We start from the raw sequence: 6,400 nt of genomic DNA on the forward strand, positions 1-6,400 counted from the left end.
TGAACCTGCATGAATGAACGTGTGCACCAGCAGCATAAGATGTTTTTGTATCTGCCCTGCTGCAATATTTACTCTCTCCTAATCTACCCTCCTGGCACAGAAACCTGTAGACAGAGTTTCAGACTCTTGCATCCATACGCAAATATCTGTGTAGGAGTGCTGCTGACGTACATGCACACCAGGGAAAAGCAAGACAGATATTACTTTTTATTTAATTTACTGCATACAAAGAAACACCACTGCCTCCACTTAAATTTGGCATACACCACAATATATGAGAATGGGTCCAGTGTAAAACAAATAAGTTCTGCAACACTTATTGTAACAGTGCAAAGTGTTTTGCATGTGAGCAGCTGGTCAAAAGATAAGAGAAAGAAGGTGACTGGATCTGCTCAGGCTTCAATTTTAAGCTCAATTTGTTTTGATGCTACAGTGAAGTCAACCAAGGTTGTTGTTATTCAGACTCCGCTTTGACAAAGCAGCAGTGATTATAAGTGCCGCACATGGTCAGACAGGAGCCCCTGAAAGAACAACAGAGAAAGGAAGTGAGGTACAGGGTGAGCATGGAGAGAGGGATGTAGAAAGGATGTGATCGTTGAAATTATGTGGGTGGCTAATAGAGAAGAGAAAGTTTTGGCTCCCTGATGTGTCCCTGTGTGACAGAGCCAGTGAATCTATTTGCAGGAAATCATTTTTTTAATTCCACCCACCGGTTTTGGCGAGGGAGGTCTTTTCTTTTTCTCTTTTCTCCCTCCCTTCAGAGTGTCTTCTATCTGTTTTCCTGTTGCAGCGTTCAGAGTGAAGAAGGTGTGTGTTTGGGTGAAAATAATATTTAAAATCTTATTAAATATATGATTTTTGCTTTTGGGGAATGTTTAATTAAGAAATATATTTAAAATGTGCACAAATATTATAATATTAAATCTGTTTTGTGAAAAACTTCAGGAAGAAAAGGGGCTTTACTGAGATTTACTGAGAAAGGAAGGGAAACAGTGTCCCCTCATAATTTGTACACTCATAAGATAGAGTATGAGTGAACATTTCAGACATTATGGGTCAGGATTTAGAAGATAGTCAATGAATCATGCAAATTCTATTATTGGAAGAAAGTAATTATTTTGGAATACAGTAAAAAGTACTGCTTTTTAAGTAAATAATACAAATCCTTCAAGTGCCTGTTTCATTCATTAAAAAATAAATGTGTAAATAATCCATTTGAGGGGTTTATATAGCCTATTATGCACATGAACACTACTTAGTTTAAATAAATCCAAAGCTTCTGTTTCATGGGGTTAAAGGTGGGAGTCTTTTGTATTTAATAAAGGAATAAAGAAAAATGTGATTTCAAAGAGTCTTCACCAATTGTGTAACAATCAATAGGAGGGTGTTGTGGCACCAGCTCCAGCCGAGGTGACAGAGGAACATACTCTCTTACAATCCTACTTTATATATTCCTCTGTCTCTTCCTCCTGTCCGATCCTACGGTCAGATGCACTCTTAAACAGCAGCAGGCATCTGGTCAGACAGCTCAGACAAAGCAGAAGGACCTCGCAGGCCCGATGAAGACAACAAAACAAACAGAAAAGGGCAAGTGTGGTTAGTGCAGCATTTGTCAGACGGGACTGTCCCGACTCATCCTCTTCAACCTTGTACCTCGCTTCTCTCTCGTATTATCTCTCCTTTGTCTTTCTTTCCACCATTTGCTGTCATTGTCATGTTTGTCTCTAACGGTTCATGAGTTTACTGTTACTTTTGTATCTATATTATGTCCTATTTTTTATTTAGTCCTTTTCTTTCCTCTTTTATCTCTCTCCTGCTGAAATATAACAGACTTGACTCGTCAATCAGTCATAAGTAATTGCTGCACTGTATTAATCGCTATAGAACAGAGCTCCTGCTGACATCAAAACATCTGCTGTGGAAAAAAAGGGAGATTAAATGATAATGAATTAGAGGCTGCAGAAGAGTTTAAAAGTGCAGGACATAAGCAAAGAGAGAGCACAGGTGCGTTTAGACTTTCCAAATCTAATTTAGTTCCCGTCACTGTCGGTTCTTTGTCACAAATACTTGTCACTCACTCCGCTGAGCTGTCTGCCTGTAATCAACCTGTAGTCTGACGCTGCAGCGTATCTGATTCTCAATCTGTATTATTCAACAGGTCGTGTCTGTAGCAACTTTAGCGTCACCTTTCCCCTTTAACACACATCTGTCCCTCTTTACCCCATTTAGTAGATGTACAGCTCTGTAAATCAATATTAAGTAGACAGTGTATTAAAATACATATTTTCTGCAGTGTTTACTCAGTTTGTATGTTTTTTATTACTAGGCTGTACAAACGTCACTGTTTTGGTTCACTTGTCAACCTTGTTTCCACCTGCAGCAGTTTACAGTGATGAAGCTCTGTCTGTGCAGCCCACCCATCTCCAACAAATAACATCTGTATAAAGTTCATTTACAACAGCAGATGTGTTTTGATGGAAAAAGATCACGTTCTCCATTTACATGATGAGTAAAGTTTGGTTACCAGCATAGTGGTGACTAATGTATTTTATTCGTTTCCTGCCTCAGTATTTGATTTTGCAGTACAATATGTTTTTGTCGAGCTACAGTATTATTAAATGTTTTATGGTTGTGTTTATGGGTGGTGCTGTGGTTAGCAATGTCATTAGAAGAAGGTTCTATGTCTGAATTGGGTTTCTCCAGCTTTTCCCAGAGTCCAAAGACATGCAGAATGAGATTAGGTGTGGGGACTCTAAATTGACTGTAGGTGTGATTGTGAGTTTGAATAGTACTCTGGCAACTCTGCTTCTCACCCAATGTCAGCTGGGATTGTCTTTTGTTTAGGCACTCTGTAACTTAAAGTTGTATTATTTGGAATAATTGACTGGCACTTTATTACTGAAATGTTATCTCAAAGTTCAGAACTGAGAGAATGTAGGCTCCCGACCTCTGTATCCTTCCTTCCTTACCCTTTAACCCCATCTTAGCAGTTTAGCCTCCTTCCCATGAGTCCCTGTCTTCCTTCTGCTCCATCTAATCCCACCACTCCAATGTCAGCACCCTCCGCCATCCCCCTTTAAAAGCTCTCAGCATCCCCTCTCCTCCCATAGCCAGTCACGCTACACTCTCTGACCCTGCTCAACCCTGTAGCGTTCACATCCACAAAACCCCTCCACCCCTGCTCTCACTCTTCCCTCCTCTTCTTTTCTGCACACCCATGGCTCTCACTCTTCCCTCCTCTTCCTCTCTGCACACCCATTCCTCTCACTCTTCCCTCCTCTTCCTCTCTGCACACCCATTAGCACCACAGAGAATTTACTTCCTATTTTCCATCGGTCCACTGTGTGCAGTCTGCTCGATCACGCTGTGGCCTGCTGCAGCCACCAGCAACTAATTAAAGTCCACTCATTGTTTGAATTGGTTATCTGATTAAAGCAGTCAGCTGCTAATTAAACGGTCATCTCTCTCTGCGCTGTTTTTTTTCCCACGAAGACTACCTCCCTCTCTGTATGTTCTCCCTCTAACACTCACCCACACAAATCGAGGCATCATATATAACATATTGTGACAATGTGCAGCTTTGTGTTTTTATTCTCTCACTGTTTATCTTGTTGTATGAATTCAATGTGGACTCATGAAGCGGGCAGCCCGAGGAGCCACATAAAGCTCTCTCATGTTCGTCCTATATGACGAAATCTGAATGATTGTATTTGCATCTTGTTGCCGTCACAGTTCGTCATGTAGCTCAGTTGTTTTTCATCATTATTAGGAACATTTCATTAACAGTTGAACTTTCCTGGTTGGTAGAGAAAGTGTTAAACTGGTGTATTTCATATTATCTTTCTTATTTTGACTCTTATTGCAATATATGTTGTGCATCAGCATCATAGTGCTATTGTGTCATGGACACAATGTAGTTGTGTTTTGGTGACCTCGATATTTATTATAGATTTAACTTCAGTGATCACCAATTCAATCATATATTGTTATATATAGATATAGACAAGTGATTCCCAACATTTTGTGGTTTTATTAAAGCAATCATCTTGTGGCAGAAAATGACTCAGACAAGAAAAATTAGATAAGAAAAAAAGTCTGGCAAGAGGAGCATAACTTTGTGTAGCTATTTAAAATAGCAGAAACAAATGTGGTTTTTCTTCCTTATTCTATGAATCATGTTGTTGCTGTCGGGTGGGCTTCTGTAACAAATCAAAATTAACTTTTATAATTCATAACATTCTAATGTGCAAAAATCAAATATGTTCTAATGTTACATTTTTTACTTAAACACTCTCTATCCAAATATGCAAATTAATCCAAAGCCAACTTCAAATATTGGTCCATATTTATTTAATCCTTCAATAAATTAATCATTAAATTTGAATGATTAGTTATCGTAATTAACCAATGACAGAACTCAGATCTCCTATTTTCTTGCTGAACCCTGCAGTGTCTCTTTTGACCACTAGTCAGCAGTAGCAGGTGCCCTGATCAGTCAGCACACTAGAGGAGATATTTATTATTCCAGCAGGGACATTACACCGAGCTGCCCCCTGAGCCCAGTTTAAAACACTGTAAAGTGGCCGTACCACAGCTTCGTGTCTGTCCCCTCAGCTCAGAGCGGAGGATCAATGGCCCCTCTGACTCTACTGCACAGCACACATGCTGTGACGCAGTAATGTAGTTCATAAATATCAACCTCAGAGCTGCAATGGCAGGTATTAATCCTCAAGACATAAATCCTTATGTCCTGTGGAAGATAATGGGGGTGATGGAGGGAAGCGGCAGACTACAGGAAACAAATGAAACTGCTGACACTCACCATACTGCATCCAACTACAGCAGGTTCATAGAATAGAGTAAAATGGAACAGAAGGGATGCTGGGCAGTGCAGATATTTAAATGACATTTGACCCACTGGCTATGTCGTAATTTCTGAATAGCCCATAACACTGGCTACTAAACATGTAGTTTAACTTCTCAGATATTTCCTCAGAAATTGAATTCTTTCAAAGACATCTGTCTTTTTTCAAAAACAAGATCCAAATAAAAACAAACGATTTTGACTTTAATGGTCTACAGTTAAAAAGGCAACCTCATAAAATTTGATTGTTTTTTCCACACAATCCTATCGAAAGTTAAATGCGTTTTTCCATTGCATATGCTCGCCTGCCTGTGACTGTCTGTGCATGTACAAACACACATATGTCTACCCGTATCTGAGGTTTGTTTTGCAGAGAAGAATAAATGCTTATTGATCTGCGACTACAGCATGAAGCGGTCTGTAATGTCGGCTCTGGCCTAATAGATTGCAGAAATCTTTGTCTCTTGTTTATGACCGATCATCATTCCTGGCTCCATCAATCATACCCCTCTCTCTGTCTGTCCCGCCCTGCTTGTTACTCCCATCCCTCTCCCTCCACCCATCCACTTTCACGCTTCATGATCAGACATAGAGACCACAACACCGTCTCTCTCTGCCTGACTTTTCTCATTCTAACCTTCAGCTTTCTTGACTCTTTGAGAACAGGCCTGGTCGTACACTCCTCCTCTGGCACTCGCTTCGTGGAGGTGGTGCCTGTGAACCAGTTTAGAGACAATGTCATTGTATTAAGTGTCATTAGGTTGGCAGCTGAGTGTACAGGGAGCAAAGTGTAAGCAATGATTAATTTCATACACTCTTCAAACCAACAGTCATACTATATTTTACAGTTCATATCTTCCTATTACTTCATTGACTTTTGTTCATGTTCATTCAATGCGTCAGTAAAGATTAAAATTAAAATCTTGAGAATTAAAGCTTCTTACCTCTTCGCACAAACTTTAATAACAGTTATAGTAACTCTCCTTGTTTTGTGAAGTCATGTGACTGCAGCAGAAATGTACAGTGGTCGAAATGTCTCACACAAGCACATTAACGGAAAACAGCCAAAGCCACAACACAATGGGAACACAATCATAGAAGGGAGCGACACTGGATGTTGACAATGAAACGTGTGGCTGTTGTGTTGTAGCTCATTTTCCTGTTTTCCGTTAAAGCTCTTTTGTGAGACATCTCAGCCACCATAGAAACTTCTGAGGACTGACGGACAGAGACATCAGTCTCTGACCCTCACGTTGACAACATTGAAGCTTCTCATAGGTAGATGACAGCCATAGCAGATACAGGGGCTGTAACACAGGGAACTGCACATGCAACAAAAAAGTTTATATTTGAAAGAAAATTCTAAATGAATTTAATGAGTTGATGTGCTTCCAAAGGCACGATTAAAAAATAATCATCTGGCCCAATCATGAATGACACTAATGCAACAGAAAAATAATAGAAACATTTTATGATGTTTTAGAAATTAGACATTTATAATCAATATCCAACTCTCCGGACCTCCAAGAGACCAAC

Source organism: Paralichthys olivaceus, chromosome 9 (assembly GCF_024713975.1).
Source record: "Paralichthys olivaceus isolate ysfri-2021 chromosome 9, ASM2471397v2, whole genome shotgun sequence".
In the NCBI taxonomy this organism is placed as follows: Eukaryota; Metazoa; Chordata; class Actinopteri; order Pleuronectiformes; family Paralichthyidae; genus Paralichthys; species Paralichthys olivaceus.